Below are 20213 nucleotides of genomic sequence, written 5' to 3'. Positions count from 1 at the left end.
TCTTCTCCACCGATGCTGCCAGACCTGCTGAGTTTTTCCAGGTAATTCAGTCTTTTTCTGCATGTTGGCCCAGCAGGTGCAAGGCCATAGAACAAGCTGGAAGGTACAGTGTATGACTTGTTCCATTAAAAATACTGTATCACAAAATTTAAAGGTGTGCTGAAAATACACAATTAAATTTTATAGGGAACATTGACTGTGAGTGTCAAATCTAGTAGTGTTCTTCAGTTTCTTCTTCCTCTGGATCTTCATCCCCCTACACCACTGCCTCACTTTGTGGCAGTTCTGAAAACATAAAGCAAGAAGGACAGAGTTGGGGTGAGAGAATGGGGGCAATGTGAGAGGTGTTTTATTACCCCAGCTGCAGATTGTAAATCATGATAGATTGCAGGATGAGGGTGGTGTGAGACCTAAGAAGGTGGATTATGCAGGAACATACCTCATCCTACATGGTTTCAGTCCCATTGCTGGTCATAGCCTCAGTGATGGCTGTTCTTGATTATGGCCAGTAGCATTCCTCCATGTGGATAAGAACAAGCAGCCATCTTGGCCTCCCGCTGGTTAGCTGCTGCTGCCACTGATTATGGACCACTTCGTCCTGCAGGAGAAAGGGAAGTCTATCAGTGATCGTGGTACAATGTTTGAGTGATGTGCCTGCCATAGTTGAATAGCTGATAAAGTGTACAAACTGTGAGAAATAGTGTGTGTCTTGCAGCAGTACTAAGTGTATGAGGATGAGTTGAGGCTCTCAATGTTGGATGTGAGTTGTTTTTGCTAGAAATTGTTGGTAAGTGAGTGAATGGGCTGTGGTGAATAGAACAGTATGTAAGGCTAGTGGCGTAAGTGGTAGAATATGGCATGTGAGATCATTTTTTTTTTGCAGCACTGCATCCAGGTCAGCCGCACAGAGTTGCAGTGCTAACATTGGATGATCTAGTTACCTGGCTCTTACTACCTTTTAGTTTGGCCGGGGGCCTCCTCACATCCTAAAAGAAAAGGACCTTGTTCCTTCTGTGCAGCACCAAGGACTCCAGAATGGCATCAGAGAATCTTGGAACACACTCTCTGGCCTGCTGTGTCATTTTTGTAAATTTTTCCTAATCATTATCTTCTCTTTCACCATTTTGAGCCCCTTCAGAAGTCAGAATGTACATCATGAGATGCAGCCTAGCTTCAAATAATGCAGGCTAGGTTTAAATAGTGCAGGCTAGATTTAAATGTTGCTAGCTTTGCATGAACTTGGGCCTCCTGCTGAGGCATGCAGCCATTCAGCAATGTAATCAGTGCTAGGCTGCAAACCATAATCACTATAATTAGTAGACCACGCAAAGTTTACATCACTTTAAAAGGATGCAGGTTAGTTGTGCACTGTGATCCCCATGCTCAATTTCGAATTGATCTAATTTAACCCCCGTAGAATCATGAAGTACAGAAGAGTTTTTCCACCCATTATGCCTGTGCTGGCTCTTTAAAAGACCAATCCAATTAGGCCCAATCCCCTGCCCTTTCTCCCTCACCCTGCAAGTTCTTTCCCTTGAAGTATACATTCAATTCCCTTTGAAAGTTGCCAATCACCTTAAACCTTTGTAAAACTAGAGATGAAACACAGAGAAAAAAAGTGCTTAAAAATCTATAAAACTTGTGCGGGTTTGTGTGCTCGAAATACATAGTTACCCAGGCTGTAGCCTTTTCCATAATTATTGTTATTGTCTGCTAATTGCACTGTATTAAAACAAATATTTTTGCACTATTTTCAAATAATAGGAACGTGACAATGATGGGCCCAATTCATCCCTTTCCCAACTTAAATGTTTCCTCCCCACATAATGCTCACATAAACACATATTACTAGGAATCAAAGCCTATGTTGAAGGAAAAACTTTAAGAACTGATCTGCAAACACCTATGCTACCATATTACAAAATATGTAATGTAACATGCAATGTGCATTTCAGAACCCTGGGCATTATTAAGTATCTTTTCAGGTCAATTTTAAAAACTACATAACTACAAGCAATTATCTGCACAACTTACACATGCCAATTTTACGAACGGCAATAACAGTTCTAAAATTGACGTTGTTTAATTTTCCCATGATCACAAAATGCTGCCTAACTATGAGAAGAAAAAATATTATAGGATTTGCGAATGGACTGTACAGTGCAAATAGCTGACAGCTAAGTTAATGTTTAAAGTTTCACATCATCCTCTTGGTATTCTGGGTGTCGCAATATTTTTAAAGTCTGAAATGTGAAATGGTTGCAAAATTTCATTTTGAAGAAAATATAAGGAACAACAGCATATTTGGATCTTTGTAGGTAGTGAATCTATTTATTTAATAAATAACTTCACAGTAGCCATTATTGAAGCTCTCCAACTTGCATCCTGATATGACCAATGCAATATTTGTGCATCTCTAGATGAGACTTTTGACAAGAAAACAATAGGAAATTTCAGGAGAGGGGTTGAAGTTTAAGAGGAAACCAGTCTGTGCCACCTGAAAAAAAGTCTGGGAATTTATCCACAGATATTGGTAAAAACTAATTTCCTAGGTATTACTATAATGCAGTGACGGGATATTTTGAGGTGTTTTGTGGAGCTGCATCATATTTTATAAATGCACTGGACACCCCTGGAATTGAGCCATGTTTAATCATTCTTTTAATTGATGTGAAGACATGAGTAAATCAATGTTTACACCATCCTACAGCTACCAGGTAGCAGTGTAAAGATTGGCACCCATTATAAAAATCTGTTTCATCAGCAGGGATGCAATTTGCAGTTTGGCAAACAGTTAGTTGTGGTACCGTCATGGTTGTGCATGGTTTCCAGAGATTTTAATTCACTAACAGATGCTGTATGATCCATGTGAGGAGTTTAAAGAGGATTCAAAGTATCGCCCAAACTACAAGCTATGCTCTGCTATATCTAGTGAAAACAATCTGTTTGCGTAACGGTGATTGGTCACAAGTGGCTTCGAGTTGAGTTAAGCTCCTGGGAGGATGGCAGCTCTCTACAGCCTCTTACATTTCAAGACTTACAGAAGCATGGCGAGGACAATTTTATCACCACTGTAGGACTCATTTGGAGAGATAAACAAACAATGGAGAATCATTATCGGCTTGAAAGAAATAGGCTGGATAAGGAACAAAAAAAAACAGTTCTACAGTGCAGGGAGAAAAACAGTTTATTCAACAGCCAGCAAGCAGTTTCAGTGCTGAAGATTACATACTTACTGTCTATTCTGTGTTCTTGACTCCAAGACAAGGAGTTGACATTTTCGTCAGGGATGGCTTAAGCTGTTCAGAATGTTCTTATCATTGTTTGTCCAATTATTTAGCTTTTGATGGTGTGCCCTGCCTCTGCAAGCACATGGAGCACCTTATTCATTTTGCTGCTGACTTTGGACTGCTCTCAGTGTTAAATGTGGAGTAAGAGGTTTCAACCAAACTGCGGGCGTGTTTCTCGCGGCGGGGGCACATAAAATAGGGCAGACACCCATCCCACCATCTCCCCGCCCACCCCCGAGCTCATCCCCATAAAATGGGGGCGGGTGGGCACCAAAATTGGCAGCCCACCCGCCATATTTAACTGAATAGTCACGGCTCAATTAGGCTTGTTATCAAGCAAATTCACCCTGGTAATATACTACCCACACCGTAAAACGTTTGGCATGGGCAGCTGGGCAGGAGCAGAGAGCCCAAATTTTTTCACTCAACTGCTTGAGCGCTCAACTGCTCTGTGGCTTCAGGGCGGGTCAGTGTGGAGCTTGTTGTCTCCATGCCGACGTTGTTTCCAGAGCAGTGAGCTGTCCACCCTCTGTATTATTCAGCGCAGTGTGTCATTATGGATAGCTAAGTCTGAAGCCTTGTGGCACAGTGGGTAACGACCCTGCCTCTGATTCAGAAGCTCCGGGTTTGAGCCACACCCCAGGACTTGATGGCCAAGGAAGGTCAAAGCAACTTGGACTACCTGAGTAATCTGTAACACGCCACCACCACCACAGATAGTCAACTACCTAGCTGAAGTCAGTGTGGATGGCTTTAATTCCTCAAACAATTTAGGCTGCCAGCCATCTCTAATGTCAGTAAAACTAACACACTGCACAGATCCCATTTCTGCACTCGTGCCAGACAAACTGACAGTGAGAGCAGATTGTAAACCAAGCCCCATGTCAATTTAACTAACCTGGAGATTAGACTGAACTTCTGCCAAGCAGGATTCTAATACAACCGCAAGTCAATTAAGGAGCTTTGCAAGTCAATTAAGGAGCTTTGCAAGTCTTGCATGCCTTTCTGCACCCTAAGCTATTGCATACTGACCATCTCATTGTAACTACAGCTCCTGCATCTAACAGAGAACAGTATAAACTTCTAAGGTATAATATTTTCATTGTTGTTAATGGCAGAATTATTTTCTTGAAAAGAAGAGCAAGAAGACCTGTGTGTCGATCCAGTTACTGCAGACCCTACTGACTTTTGATTTTTTGAAATGCATATGCATATTTGTATGATCCTCATCCTACATAATTGTAACATCATAACATTACGTTTTAAACTAACTTCGAATCTGATAAAATCAGGAGATCCTGCAACGCTACAAACTCCAGCTTGCAGACTGCGGGCCGGATTTTCGCTACTGAGGTGGGTAGTTCGAGTCAGGAAATTTCCCAACTCGGCAGATCCACCTCAATTTAAAGGGCCCCATTACACACAATTTTCACGTGATAGAGTCATGCCCATCGACCCCAGAAGCAGATCATAGGCGGCCACAACGGGTCAGGCGAGTGCTGAGGCGGGCTGGTTAGAAGGGTTGCCTCAGTTCTTTGGGAGTTAAGTTTAGTTATTTTAGAAGCCTTTAGGCCCTCCAGTGCTCACCTCTCACGCCACCTCAACCTGCACATCCCCTAATGCCCTACCCACTCATTAAGTGCCCTCCATGTCAACTCATGCCCCCTACCTACCCTCCATGCCACCTCATATCCCAGTGCCACTTCCATAGCCACTCATCAGTATTCACTATAAGCAGATCTCAGGAGCAATGATTTTTTTTTAAATTCTAACAATCTAACAGACCTCTCACTCATACACACTTGTACTGAAAATAATGCATTCATTAAACCCATTCAAAGATTTTAAATCCCCTCAAGTGTTAAATCTGTCATAAAAAAAACAAAAAAACTTCTATTTAGTAACAACATCAAAGTAAGCTAATCCTTTAATAGCCACTTTAAACTGGCAATCAAAATGTGAACTCACCCCCTGCTGAAATAAGCACTTTTGTAGCTTTTGTAATTCAGCCAAACATTTACAATGACCTCAGCTGTAATAACAGCCTTTGGAAAATGTCAACAAAGAACACTCTTGAAACTGAAGAAACAGATGGAATTTTTTTTTCTAACCTACCAAATGGTCTGTCAATCAATACAGTCCAGCAGAGGGTGTTTTTTCTTAACTCTGACAGTTTCAGTCGATTTTTGTGTTTAAAGGGCTGGGGATTTAAAATACTTCAGATCATGACACTTAAACAGACTTTATCCACTCTTCAAGAGCATTTACGTCTTTACCATAAATTGTGAACCCTACATTGAGGGTTAAGGCCCTTGGAACAGCAAAAATATGGTCTGTTTGAACTCAGCATGATTTTTATATGGCCATGATGAGTTCTGGTTTCCCGCCTGTATGATTTATGCCCCAACTCCTTCACCCTACTGGCAAAAATGGAATCTGTTGGAAATGGGGGCAGGACTTCTGCAGTTGGCCTACCTCTGGGAAAATCTGGCCATTTGTCTCTCATCCATTCTGGATCTAACTGGCTTCTAATTGATATGTTATTTATTTATTGATTCTGTATTCCCAGCTCTATTCTGGGCTTGGAGTGATAGTGTTATGATGCACTGGCATCCAGTAAATATGTGAGTCATTTTCTGAGCATTTTTTTGATCCAAGGCATTTGTTAAGTGAATAAAGCCACAAGATTCCATGATTTTTGAGCAAACAAAATAATATTTACTATGCAAGGTTAGAACGATAAACCAATTTACAATATCTATCTTATACTATAACATTCAGGGTTAATATGAAGTACACGTGAATTACAAGCTAGCTGTGATTGAACATACTACACTGCACAATACATGCCAAATGTGACCAAGGCAGATCCCACAGATTTCTCGGCAACTCACGCACAGGTCAGCAAACACTGTGAGTCAACCAATCTCATTGAAACTCTGTATTTTCCACAACAAACTCCAGTCTTCACATTCAAGATCTAGCCTTGGAATTCTCTCCAAAAGTCACTCTGACTTGGACTGCCTCAACAACGTCCCACCTTGCAGGGTCTCAATCCCAAGTCCGCACACGAGGACCAACTCACAAGCACAGCTTCAGCTCTTCAGGTGCACTGGGCAGGACAGTACTGCTCCAAAGGGTCACCTTTGCCCCACAGCGCTGAGACACCAACCTTCTGCCTTTTCTGATCTTCAGAACTACTCCCGAGCCCTCGCTGTTTAAGGCCTGCCAATCGCAGCACCTTTACTATCTGGAGCCTCTTTCTTTTCTCCTCTCTCACTCTCTGGGACTTCTCCCTGTTGCCTGTCTGTGACTTTTCTCCAATATGGCATCCTGTTTCTTGGTCACATGAGGGAGTTTTTGCACCATTTTTCCTTCATGCAGGTGCATTGTCTTTGGCCTGGAGAACTCCAAAAGGCCAGGCCAGATTGCACACGTGCCGCCCACTCCCAGTCCGTGCATGCACAGGAACTCCTGAGGAATGCTGGGAGTTGTGGTTCCCAACCCCCGCTTGATGATTAGGTGAGTTTAGATCTCGTAACTGCATACTAACCTAACATACATTGTGTAGCCAGGATGAAACAATTTTTCACATATATGTACTGCGCCAATGCTTGACCGCCTGTTTTAATGTTTAAGGGGGTTACTGGTCAACTTCATTTTGCAATTTTCTTCAGTTCTGATGTTCAGTTTTAGGGAAAGATTTTCCTGTTTGGTGCTATGCTTGTGTGCAGTGCACACAGGAAAATTATGCACAATTGATCGTACGCTCTTAAACCAGCATGCTTGAATTTCTGTCCATTTGCATTAATGGCAGAAAATGAGGCAGGCTGAGCTACAGATGTTCCCTTCCTTTTTTCTGATCCAAATTTTCCTATGCACACTACACCTATGCAACACTTTATGCCCAAGCATGAAAGAGGAATTTCTGCTTTTACGTGACAGAAATAATAATTTTCACACAAAATCCAGATAATCCCAAACTGTGGAGCATAGCCAGCACTGAGAAAGAATGCAACATAATACAAGGAGACATTAGAAAACCTGCAGACTATGCAGTTAAGTGGCAAATTAGCTTTGACACAGAAAACTGTGAGGAGATGCACTTTGGTAGAGAAAACAGAAACATTATTTACACCTTAGGAAATAAGAAACTGTTTGGAGTAGAAGAGCAAATGTGATCTAGGGATACAGGTGAATGAATCATTGTAGGTTAGCAAAGCAATTAATGATACCAACAAATCACTGGAACTTATTGCTTGGGCTATAGATTTCAATATTGGTAAAGTTATGTTAAACTTGTATAGTATTCTAGATAGGCTATGGTACTGCTCATCTGCATATTATAAAAAGGACATAGAAGTACCAGAGAAAGTACAAAAATGATTTAAAAGGATGATGGGGAACTGAGAGATTGCAGCTATCAAAAAGATAGAACAAGCTAGGGATTTTATCTTGAGAAAATAGAAAACTAAGAGATGTCTAATAGAGGTCTTTAAAATTACGAATGGGTTAGACAGTGTAGATGTGGAGAGATGTTTTCCAAAATCAAGGTCTATAACTACAAGGTAGTTACTAATAAATCCAACAGAAAATTAAGAAGACATGTCTTTACTCGGAGAGTGGTTGGAACGTGGAACTTGTTACCACAGGAAGTGGTAGAAGCAAACGATTTTAATGGGGAGAGGTTTCTCCCCATCGGGCGGGCTGGGCAGGAGCAGGCGCGCAGACAATCGCCACCCGCGATCAGCTGTGCGCCACCATTTTACATGGCCCGCCCAGTGTGACGTGCACCCGGAAGCACTCAGTGCTACCTGTGCGGGCAGGGGGAGGAGGGAGAGTCAGGGCCTGCGCTCTTTCGCGCATGCACGCGAAAGAGCGCAGAAATCTCCCTGAGGCACGGAGCTGCCTCAAGGAGATTACTTTGATTATGAAAATTTGAAAGAAAGAATTTGAAAAATTATTCCGACATGTCCCCTCATGTGAAAGTGTCACATGAGCTGGGGTATGTCAATGAATTTTATTAAAAATTTTTATTAAACTTATAAACCTTCATGAAACCTCATCCCATCCATGGATGAGGTTCCATGAAAAATGTGAAGGCGACCCGCCCGACAACCTTAAGGGTGGACAGGCAGCCCTGACAATGACTTTAACAAGGTGATTAATGGCCTTAATAGGCCTTTGACAGTTCGGCCGGCACGCAACCGACTCCGGTGCGTGCCCGCCGAACTGAAGATCAAAATGATGCGCGGTGACGTCGGGACGCACACCTAATGTCACCTTGTGTCATTTTACCTGTCGGCGAGCAAGCCCTGCCCCCATATGTCGACCAGAAGATTCTGCCCAATGTTTTCGAAAGGAAAATAAACAAGTACATGAGAGAAAAAGGAACAGAAAGATATCCCAAAAGGCTGATGGAATGGGAGACTTGTGTAGAATATAAACACCAGCACAGATTAGTTGGGCCGAATGATCTGTTTCTGTGCTATATATTCCACGTAATTTAATACTTCTCCACTTAAACATTAAAAAAATCACCAAATGCGACATAATCTATATTTTATATATATATATATATATATATATATATAGGTTATATTTTTGATATTCAAGATGGATCCTGCTCGGTTAACTCCCGAGGGAGCTCTTCACTGTGCACCTCTCTCCTTGGCCATCTGCTGTCATCTTTTGTTCTTTTTTCCCCCAGTCTCCTCTTTTTCGCTGTTTGAGTTTCCCTGGCTCTGATTATTGGGATTATTTTAACTCTAACTACAAGCTAACTGCTAGTTTAAACCACCACTGTCCATTCCCTGACCATGCCAGCTCTTTCCTTTCCTCAGTGAGCGATTGGACTATTTAACACATTTGGATTCCAAATTCCTGGACTTCCCTGAACCTCTCTTGACATCAAGCCGACAGGTCAAATCTTGTAGATTTACTCCCGGCCAGAATAGCAAAGCTATTTCCAGATCAGAAACCCAATCAACTAATTTGTGTGACTTTTCATGTGTCTTTAACTTAGCCACAGCATTATCGTCCCACTTCTGGATTGCCCAACCAATTGGGGGGAGCAGACCAGGTGATTTGCCCATTCTGACAATGGGAGGATTTTGAACAAAAGGGAGCCCAAAATGGGCTACAGGGGCTCACCAGACTTAAATTTTTGAGGCTGCAGCAATCGCAGGAATGGAAAGGAAGCCTGGGAAAGCTGCTCACCTGGCATCTCACTCATACTGCAGTGAGCTCAGTGCAGTAAGAATGAGGCTGACCTCTTCAACCAAGCGGTTGGAAGTGGCCGAGATGGTCAGCAGCAGCAGAAGTGTGGTAGCTCCAAACTGGAGACAGTGCGCTGAGGATCAAGGACATCAGGAGGCATAACAGGGCAATGAATGGCAGAACACACTCAGCGTCAAGCTGCCCACTCTGACTCTCCCATTATTCTCCTGCACAACACTCCTCAGAATCGCAAGCCTTGCAGTTCCGCTCGTTCCTAACTTTCCAGGTGAGGTGAGAATAACTGCCCTTGATATCAAGGCCGCATTTGACCAAGTGTGGCATCAAGGCTCCCTAGCAAAACCAGGGTCAATGGAAATTGGGGGATAACTCTCCGTTGGTTGGAGTGAGACCTACACAAAGAAAGGCAGTTGTGGTTGTTGGAGATCAATCATCTCAGTTCCAGGACACCACCACAGGAGCTATTCAGGGTAGTGTTCTAGGCCCAACCATTTTCAGCTGCTCCATCAATGAGCTTCCTTCCATCATAAGATCAGAAGTGGAGATGTTCACTGATGCTTGCACAATGTTCAGCACCAGTCCATGGCCAAATAGGTGGGAAAGTAAGTTGCAGTGAAGAAATAAGAAATTTACAAATGGATATGGACAGATTAGGCGAATGGGCCAAAATTTGGCAGATGGAATTTAACGTGGAGAGGGACCTGGGTGTCCTTGTGCATGAATCGCTGAAAGTTAGTATGCAGGTACAGCAGGTAATAAGGAAGGCAAATGGAATTTTGGCATTTATTGCTAAAGGAATAGAGTATAAAAATAGGGAAGTGTTGTTGCAACTGTACAAGGCATTGGTGAGACCCACACTTGGAGTACTGAGCACAGTTTTGGACTCCTTACTTGATGAAGAATGTAGTTGCATTGGAGGCGGTTCAGAGGAGGTTCACTAGATTGATTCCAGAGATGTGGGGCTGCTCTTATGAGGAGAGATTGAGCAATTTAGGCCCATGCTCGCTAGAGTTTGAAGAATAAGACGAAATCTAATTGAGGTATATAAGATGCTAAAGTGGATAGACATAGTAGACGTGGAGCGGATGTTTCCCCTTGTGGGGCATTTTAGAATGAGAGGCTATAGTGTTAGGCTAAGGGATGGTAGATTTAAATCAGAGATGAGGAGGAATTGCTTTTCTCAAAGGGTCGTGAATCTGTGGAATTCACTGCCTCAGAATGCAGTGGATGGCGGGACGCTGAATAAATTTAAGGAGGAGATAGACAGATTTTTAATTAGTAATGGGTTGAAAGGTTATGGGGAGAGGGCGGGAAATTGAAGTTGAGGCCGAAATGAGATCATCCATGATCGTATTGAATGGCTGGGCAGGCTTGAGGGGCTGAATTTCCTACTCCTGCTTCTAGTTCTTATGTTCTTATGTTCTAAATGCAGCAAGACCTGGACAATATTCAGGCTTGGGATAACATGTGACAAGTAACATTCACACCACATGAGTGCCAGGCAATGACCACCTCCAACAAGAGAGAATCTAACCATCGCCGCTTGGCATTCAGCGGCATTACCATTGCTGAATCCCCCACTATCAACATCCTGGGGATTGCCATTGACCAGAAACTGGACTGGACTAGCCATATAAATACTGTGACTACAAGAGCAGGTCAGAGGCTGGGAATCCTGAGACGAGTAACTCATCTTCTGATTCCCCAAGATCTGCTCATCATCTACAAGGCACAAGTCAGGAGTGTGATGAAATACTCACCACTTGCCTGGATAAGAACATAAGAACATAAGAAATACGAACAGGAGTAGACCATTCGGCCCTTTGAGCCTGCTCCACCTTTCAATTAGATCATGGCTGATCTTCTTGTGTTTCGATTTCCACATTCCCATCTAACCCCGATAACCTTTGATTCCCTTGCTATCTACCTCTGCCTTAAAAATATTCATTGACCCCGCCTCTGAGGCAGAGAATTCCAAAGTCGTACAACCCTCTGAGAGAAAAAAAATTCTCCTCATCTCTGTTCTAAAGGCAACCCCTAATTTTAAAACAGGGCCCCTAGTTCTGGATTCACCTACAAGAGGAAACATCCTTTCGATGTCCATCTTGTCAAGGCCGTTCAGGAACTTGTATACTTCAATCAAATCACCCCTCACTCTTCTAAACTCCAGTGGAAACAAGTCCAGTCTGTCCAACCTTTCCTCATAAGACAACCCACTCATTCCAGGTATCAAACTGGTAAACCTCCTTTGAATCGCCTCCAATGTATTTACATCCTTCCTTAAATAAGGAGACCAAAACTGCCCACAGTATTCGAGGTGGAGTCTCCCCAATGCCCTGTATAACTGAAGCATAACATCCTAACTTTTATGTTCAATCCCTCATAATAAAGGATAACATTCCATTAGCCTTCTTAATTGCTTGCTGTACCTGCATACTAACTTTTTGTGACTCATGTGCTAGAACACCTAGATCCCTCTGCGCCTCAGAATTATGCAACCATTCTCCAGTTAAATAATACTCTGCCTTTTTGTTCTTCCTGCCAAAATGAACAACTTCACATTTTCCCACATTAAACTCCATTTGCCAGATCTTTGCCCACTCACTCAACCTCTCTGTATCCACCTGCAATCTCCTCATGTTGTCTTCATAACATACTTTCCTACCTATCTTTGTGTCATCTGCAAATTTAGCTACCATGTCTTCACTCCCCTCATCTAAGTCAATGATGTGTGCATTTGATGAGTGCAGCAATTCCAACAACACTTAAGAAACTTGACACCCTCCAGGACAAAGCAGCCCACTTAATTGGCACCCGATTTACACTCACTCCCTCCACCATCTATGCACAGTGGCAGTAGTGTGTACCATCTACAAGATGCACTGCAGGAACTTACCAAGGCTCCTCAGACAGAACCTTCCAAACCCAAGACTGCTACCATCTAGAAGGACAAGAGCAGCAGACACATGGGAAAACCGGCACCTGGAAGTTCCCCTCCAAGCCACACACCATCCCGACTTAAAAATATATCACCATTCCTTCACTGTCACTGGATCAAAACCTGGAACTCCCTCCCTAAGAGCACTGTGGGTGTACTTATACCACAGGGACTGCAGCAGTTCATGAAGGCAGCTCAACACCACCTTCTCAAGGGCAATTAGGGATGGGCAAATAAATGCTGGTCCAGCCAGTGATGCCCACATCTTATAAATGAATTTTAAAAACGTATCCTTATAATTATTATGTAATGAGGCCTATGTAATTTGAGTTCTCCCTGTGTCAATTCGATTGCATATTTTGGCTGCCACTCAGCACCTATTCTATTTCTAGTTTTCATGTACCCCTTTTGTACTTCTTTTCTCTTTGCTCCTCCTAGTTTCTCCTGGCACCATGCCTGCCTTCATTTCTTCCCTGTCAGGTATACTGCCTCCTAAAACGCGACAGCACACTTCGACCTTCCCACTCTTCTGCCACCATTCCAGATCTGACTCAGTCATAGCCAAGCCTATAACTTCCCCCTGTGCCTCTCTTTGTATCCTCCAAAAGGCCCATCAAGACACTCGGAGCTGTCTCCTTATGAGCAGAAACTCCAACTGTCCTAGCCTATTATCTTGCTGTCCTTTCAGACCAGCATGTCCATTGGGGGTTAACCTTGCCAATCTCCTCCCTGTTCAGCTCACCTCTCCCACTGTTTACCCTGTGCTCTCTCAGTGGATCATCCATCACTGCCCCTTCCCTTTCTCCCTCCAGAATGTTCATTCACTTATGAACAAGGCCCTTGCCATCCATGAGTTTATTGTGAATAGTTGCATCAACATCATGGCCTTGACGGAAACCTGGCTGAGAGGTGATGATATCTTTCCCCTTAATGAAGCCTCCTGCCTGTGGCTATACCTTTCACCACTTGCTTCTCCAAAATTATAGCAGTGGCAGCTTGACTCTTATCACCAAATCACACCTTAATCTGTCTACCTATACGGCTGACGCTTTCTCTTCCATTGAGCATCTCACCTTGGCCCAACCCTCTCACCTTTCATTTAAAATTCTCGTTCCTACCACCCTCCCAAGTACAATGAACATTTTCTCACTGAGCTATTTTCACTGCTTTCCTCCCTCAGCCTCTGCATACAGTGACTTCTCATCCTCAGTGATTTTAACCTCCATCTTAATTCATCATGCTGTCTCTCCTGTGAGTTCACAGCCCGCCTGTTCTTCCTTAATCTCTCCCACCATCTAAACTCCCAAGTTACCTTGCCATATCACATAGCCTCACTACTTATTGTGGCGATCAGAGATACGGCCATCCTTGATCACTCCTTGCATTACTGTCCACCAATTCTCCCCTCCCACTCCCAACCCTACTCCCTTTAATGCTGCCCTGAAAGAAAAAACTTTGGGCAGGATTTTCCCCTCGTCTCGGGCGCAGTGGGTGAGCCCAGGAGTGGCCATGAAACCGAACACTGCCCGCGATCAGGCTCTGACGTTAATTTCGCACTGGCTGGCCAATTACCAGCCAGCCATTGTGAAATGTGAGCTGCAGCACTCAGCGCTGCCAGGGCGGGGGTGGAAGGAGGGTAAACGCAGAAGTTCGCGCATGTGCACGTGTGCACACCATGAAAGCTCCCTGAGGCACAGAGCTGACGATTTAAAAAATCAGAAATAAAAAACTTAGCAATGTTAAAAATATGCTCCCTCGTGAGCAGGGACATGTTATAAATGAAATTTAAAATTTTTTATTTAATTTTTCATTGCTATTAGAAACCTCACCCCACCCGTGGATGAGATTTCCTAAAAAAACCCAAAGGCCACTTGGCCTTTTCGCCTGCTCACTAACCGTAAGGTTGGACGGGCAGCAATAAATTTTAATCAATTATACTTCAATGGTCTTAATAGGACTGTTAATTGTCTGCGAGCGTGCTGTCGTCTCCCGCGCCAACCGAAATATCGCGCAAGTGCATGATGATGTCGGGATGCTCGCCCAACGTCATCACGTGTCATTTTATGCTGGAGCAGGCCGGGCGTGTGCCCGCCCGCTCAGCGCAAATTTCTGCCCTTTCTCTCAATTCACTCGCAACTGTACTTTCAAAATTCCACTGTTAACACCTTTGGCCTTCCATTCACCATGTCGTTTCTGCAGTTATCGTTCTGTCGCATCACACCCTCAGTTATACCTTTGATGCCCTACCCCCCATTAAAGCCATTACTCTCCTTCACCCTGGCCATTCCTCTCCCAAATCTGTGTCCATCTTTCCTGGAACCCCAGGTGGAATTTTGCTCAGCGGCGGGCGGGCAACCGAGCTCCGCCACCAAAATGGGGCCCGCCACCATTTTGAGTGGGCGGGCTAATTAAGGCCCGCCCAGCGGCCTTCCCGACAGGAAGCGCTATGCATTTCCTGTGCGGGGGGTGGGGGGGGGGGGGGTTCCCCATCTGTCAAAGTGCGCTCTTTCGTGCATGCGTGCGAAAGAGCGCACTGCTCTCTGAGACCAAATGCTGTCTCAGGGAGAGCGCTGACAGGTAAAAAAACTCCAAAAGTAGAAAAATATTAAAATTATTAACATGTCCCCCTCATGTGACAATGTCACATGAGATGGGGCATGTTAATAAGAAACACATAAACTTTATGAAACTTTTTACAAATGGACATGAAACCTCATCCCGCTAGTGGATGAAGTTTCATGTATTATCAGGAGCCCGCTGGGGCTCCTGGCCTGCCCACCAGCCTTAAGGTTGGATGGGCAGGGTCTTTAACAATCTTAATTAGCCTGTCAATGGCCTTAATTGGCCATTGACAGGCCGGGGGGCGGACAGCTGATTTCGCTGTCCGCCCGCCTTCCTGAAAATTGAACAGGACCGGGATGACATTGGGGCTTCCTCCCGACGCCATCCCGCGTAATTTTCCCGTTGGCGAGCGGGCCCCGCCCCCAAATCACCGACAGGAAAATCCTGGCCCCCATGTTTGAATCCCTCCATTCAGGCTTCCACTCATACCACAGTACTAAAATGGCTCTTATCAAAGTTAAAAATGTCATCCTATGTGACTGTGACAAAAGTAAACCTCCTCACCTTTCTTGACCTTTCCGCAGCCTTTATCACTGTTGATCATCATTCTCATCCAGTGCCTTTCCACTGCTGTGTGGCTACATGCGACTGCTCTCACTGGTTGCGTTCTTATCTATCAAATAGTAGCCAGTGAATCACATGCACTAGATCCTGTTTCCTCTCCTGCATTAATATCTCTGATGTTCCTCTAAGGATTCATTCCTGGCCCCCTCTCAATTCTCCTCTACATGCTGCTTTTGGCAACATCATCCAGAAATACAGCATCAGTCTCACTCAGCGCCACCTTACCTCTTTTGACTTCTCCATTAACTCTAAATTGTCAGATTGTTCATCCAACATCCAGTGCTGGATGAGCAGAAATCTCCAACTAAATATTGGCAAGACTGAAGCCTATGCCTCTAGTCCCGACACAAACTCTGTTCCATAGCCACCAGCCCCATCCCTCTCAAAAACAGAAACAGAAATACCTGGAAAAACTCAGCAGGTCTGGCAGCATCAGCGGAGGAGAGCACAGTTGACGTTTCATGTCCTCATCACCCTTCAACCGAACTAAGTAAAAATAGGAAAGGGGTGAAATATAAGCTGGTTTAAGGGAGGGGTGTTGAGGACTCGAAACGTCAACTGTGCTCTCCTCCGCTGATGCTGCCAGACCTACTGAGTTTTTCCAGGTATTTCTGTTTCTGTTTTTGTTTTGGATTTCCAGCATCCGCAGGTTTTTGCTTTTAGCCCCATCCCTCTCCCTGATAAACTCTGAGGCTGAACCAGACTGTTCACATCCCTGGTGTCATCACTAAAGCTGTTTATTTCTATCTCCATGGCATTGCATGACTCAGAACCTGCCGCTGAAACCCTTATCCATGCTTTTATTATCCATATTCTACCCTCCATAAACTTGAAGTCAGCTAAAACTCTCCTGCTTGTGTCGTAATTCACATCAAATCCCATTTATCTATCAACCCTGTGTTCACTGACCTACATTGACTCCCAGTTAAGCAATGCCTCAATTTTAAAAGGCTCATCTTTAATTTCAAATGCCTCCATGACCTTATCTCTTCCTATCTCTGTAATCTTCTCTAGTCCCATAATCTTCCAATTCTGACCTCTTGAGCAACTTCAATTTTAATTGCTCCACCATTGGTGGCCATGCCTCCCAGCTGCTCAGGCCCAAAGCTCTGTAATTTCTTCCTTAAACCTTTTCCACATTCTTTCCTCTTCCCTCCTTTAAGGTACTCCTTAAAATCTGCCCCTTTGACCAAACTTTTGGCTATCTGCTCTAATATCTCTTTTTAACTTAACCGTGCCAAATTTTGTTTGATCACCTTCTGTGAGGTGCCTTGGGAGATTTTGCTACCTTAAAAGTGTTTGATAAATACAAGGTGCTATTATTGTTGTTGATACTGTTGTAGCTGTGAGCTTTCTTTAAATTAACAATCACTATTTTGTATAGTTTATTCTGTAAGAGTGGAGCATATGTTATGAAATACTATCATTGTTCATCTCAAGTCATGGAAGTCATTAAGGGAAGTCAGAAGGCTGTGTCTCAATGATCTAGTAGAATTATTTGAAAAAATAGTGAATGAGGGATATGTAAGGGCTCTAATATGCTTGCAAGATGTGGATTGTTAAGGGTCTATACTCTGGCTTTTAAAGAAGGTAAAAGCATATGCAATTGCTGTACTTAGTCAGCTGGATAGAAAATTGGGTAAGCAATAAAAAGTGGAAGGTAATGACAAATGAACATGGTTCTTTCTTGGGAACAGTGACTAGTCGGGTTCTGCAGAGGTCCTGTCTGGGTCATTTTTTTCTTTGCACCATTTATATAAATAATGTGGAGATTGGTAGTGCTATTAACATTGGAAGAATTGCACAGTACTCCAAGTTATGTCGTTAGCTGTCACGTGTAGGGAGTGAATAAAAATATTCAAATGGGTCTGGACAAATTTAGGATCAGAGCATATTACATTACATTTTGAACTGGGAAAAATGTAAGACAATTTAAATTGCTACAAGAAATACTAATTATGTGTACACAATGGGACTGATGATTGTAGAAATTTTAAAAATTGTCTGCGATTATTGATCATGCCCTAAAAGAATTCAATGTGAAGTTATTGACAAAGTACATCAAGCCTTGTATGAACGCTGAAAATATTTTATGACACAGAATTACATAGAATCTACAGTACAGAAGGAAGTAATTTGGCACAATTGGTCAAGGCAGGCATTTATGTTTCAAACGAGCCTTCTCCCACTCTTCTTCGTCTAAGCCTATCAGCATATTCTTCGATTCCTTTCTCCCTGATGTGATTATCCAAGTTTCCCTTTAAATGAACCCATGCTATTTGTTTCAATTAGTCCTTGTGGTAGGGAGTTCCACATTCCTATCACAATTTGAGTAAAGAGATTTCTCATGAATTCCTTACAGGATTTATTTATCTTATATTTATTATCCCTATTTTTGGTTAACCCAACAAATGAAAATCTAAGCACGTTGTTTTAATTCATCATAACTCATTGGTACCACCAAAATACTGTACAGTTTTGGTCACTTTGCCTCAAAAGTTCATTAATGCATAGGAGAGCGTTCAGTCATGAATAATTGGAATCATTACAGAATTCAAGATTGTAAGTTATAATGATAGCCCATCAGAACCAAAATTATTGTTATTGAAGAGTAGAATATTGAGTTTACATGATTCAAATCTTTAGAATAATTTGGTACAACTGTTTTCTTAAAATTTTAACTATGATTCTGAAATTTGAAATCATAAATACAGTGTAGAACACTAGAGATTCATTGGAATTTCTCCCCACTGTTGACATAGACACTGATCTCCATAAACATTGATTTCCATCAGGGAATATGAAATCAATGAGCTCATTTAAAAAAAATTGCATTGTTGTCTAGCTAGAAATAGGATTCAAGATAATTATGATAAATGCGAGGTAATTAAATAATTTAGAAAGTACTAAGAGGCGTATTGTAAAGGATGTGGCAATATTATCTAGACGAAGCCCGCAGTTTTAGCTTCTTGCAAGTTTTACCTGTCCTTTCATGCTCAAGGAATTTAGTTAAGAAGCCATGACACTGGAAACCAGTCCATTGGAGAGAATGACCTTAATGCGCTGAATGGCCTTTTCCTGTTGCCCACTTTCTGGTGTACATTTCATTACATTTGCAGTAGATTTGTTGTACTTAAATCTGAAAGAAGATTAAAACCTGTGGTTGATTAGGAACAAGCTGCAGACTCAACCATTCTGGATTATCATTATGTTTAGCTTAAATGTCAAAACCAAAGAAAAGAAAACTGGAGGAGAAGGAAATCAGTGTTAGGAAGGTTGAGAAGATTTTTTTTTTCACATTTATTTACTAATAGTCAACACCAAGTTGAATTTCTTCCCCATTATTGTAAGTGGATTATTCTTCTATACAAGTGTCTTATTTTCTAGTTATGGTGGGTAGTATGTCAGCAGCTATGATCACCAAAAGCAGCATGGACTGTTAATAATAGTAACACCATTGCTGAATAATCACAGGTATTTACAATAAAGCAATGCACAAAACATTTAAATAGAGTTGTTTGCGTATATTTCCCAGAAGGAAAAAACAGTAAAAACTGGGAAATAAGAATACTGGTCCAAACTGGTCTTATATACCTTAAGATGGAACACCAGTAAAACTAAGTAAAATAAAAGTACTGGTCCGAACTGTTTTTTCCTTCTGGGTTATCACATAACATTTCTATTGTGAAAACTCTGCATAAATATATTTAAAGAAGGGATTGCAATGGATTTCCGGCCATTGACCATCTTAGAGACCATCAAGTGTCAAGTTTGTTTAGACTCAAGGGGCGGAATTTAATTGTGCCAATGGGGTAGAACTGGTGGGAGTCTCGTGTGGCCTTTCAACGGTCGGCCCAACACAATTACCAGGTAATCAGGCACTGACCTGGACAGCATTGGGCCACCCATTGGATTAAGCCTTTTGTAGAGTGGAAATTCCACCCCGAGAGCTGCCACCAATCAGAAGCCAGCAGCTCTCCTGTACCAGCCGTGCGACCGGGGATTGGGTGGCCACTGCCGGTAACACACTGGGGCCCTCATCAGGGATTGTCGCTGGATAGGGGGCACTGAGAGATGGGAGGGGGAAGGAATGCAAGGTCAAGGTGATGACTTTCAGCTGGCCTACCACCCTTCCTAATGCTGGGTCAATGGATTGTTCATTGAGTGCCTGTGAATGAGGGACCTCCCCAACCCCCAGTAGGCTGGTGGACACCCCAACAGGGTTTGCTGGGTGACTTTCTAGAGGCACAGGAGGCCCATGCAATTCTAGTTTAATCCCTGAGCCACCATTGAATCCAGGTGGGTTCAGGGATAATTGGATTTAAGTGGCTCATTAGTGAGCCTAATTGCCTTCCCACTGCCAGCAGGCGAGTTTTCTGCGTCAGCCCCTTCCCACAGCTCACTTAACGCGGAAAAGTTTCCCACCGCTCCAAGTCATGCACGCGGCCCATCATGTGATTCTCTGACCTCCCCGCCATTTTGTCCACTCCAGCGGACTCCACTAAATTCCGCCCAAGGTCGCAAACCAGAAATTGAGAATATAAGCTGCAATGTTTCGACAT

Source organism: Cetorhinus maximus, chromosome 13 (genome assembly GCF_964194155.1).
Source record: "Cetorhinus maximus chromosome 13, sCetMax3.hap1.1, whole genome shotgun sequence".
NCBI classification, from domain to species: Eukaryota; Metazoa; Chordata; class Chondrichthyes; order Lamniformes; family Cetorhinidae; genus Cetorhinus; species Cetorhinus maximus.
The sequence above is the reverse complement of the archived record's forward strand: the minus strand, read 5'-3'. Positions refer to the sequence as shown.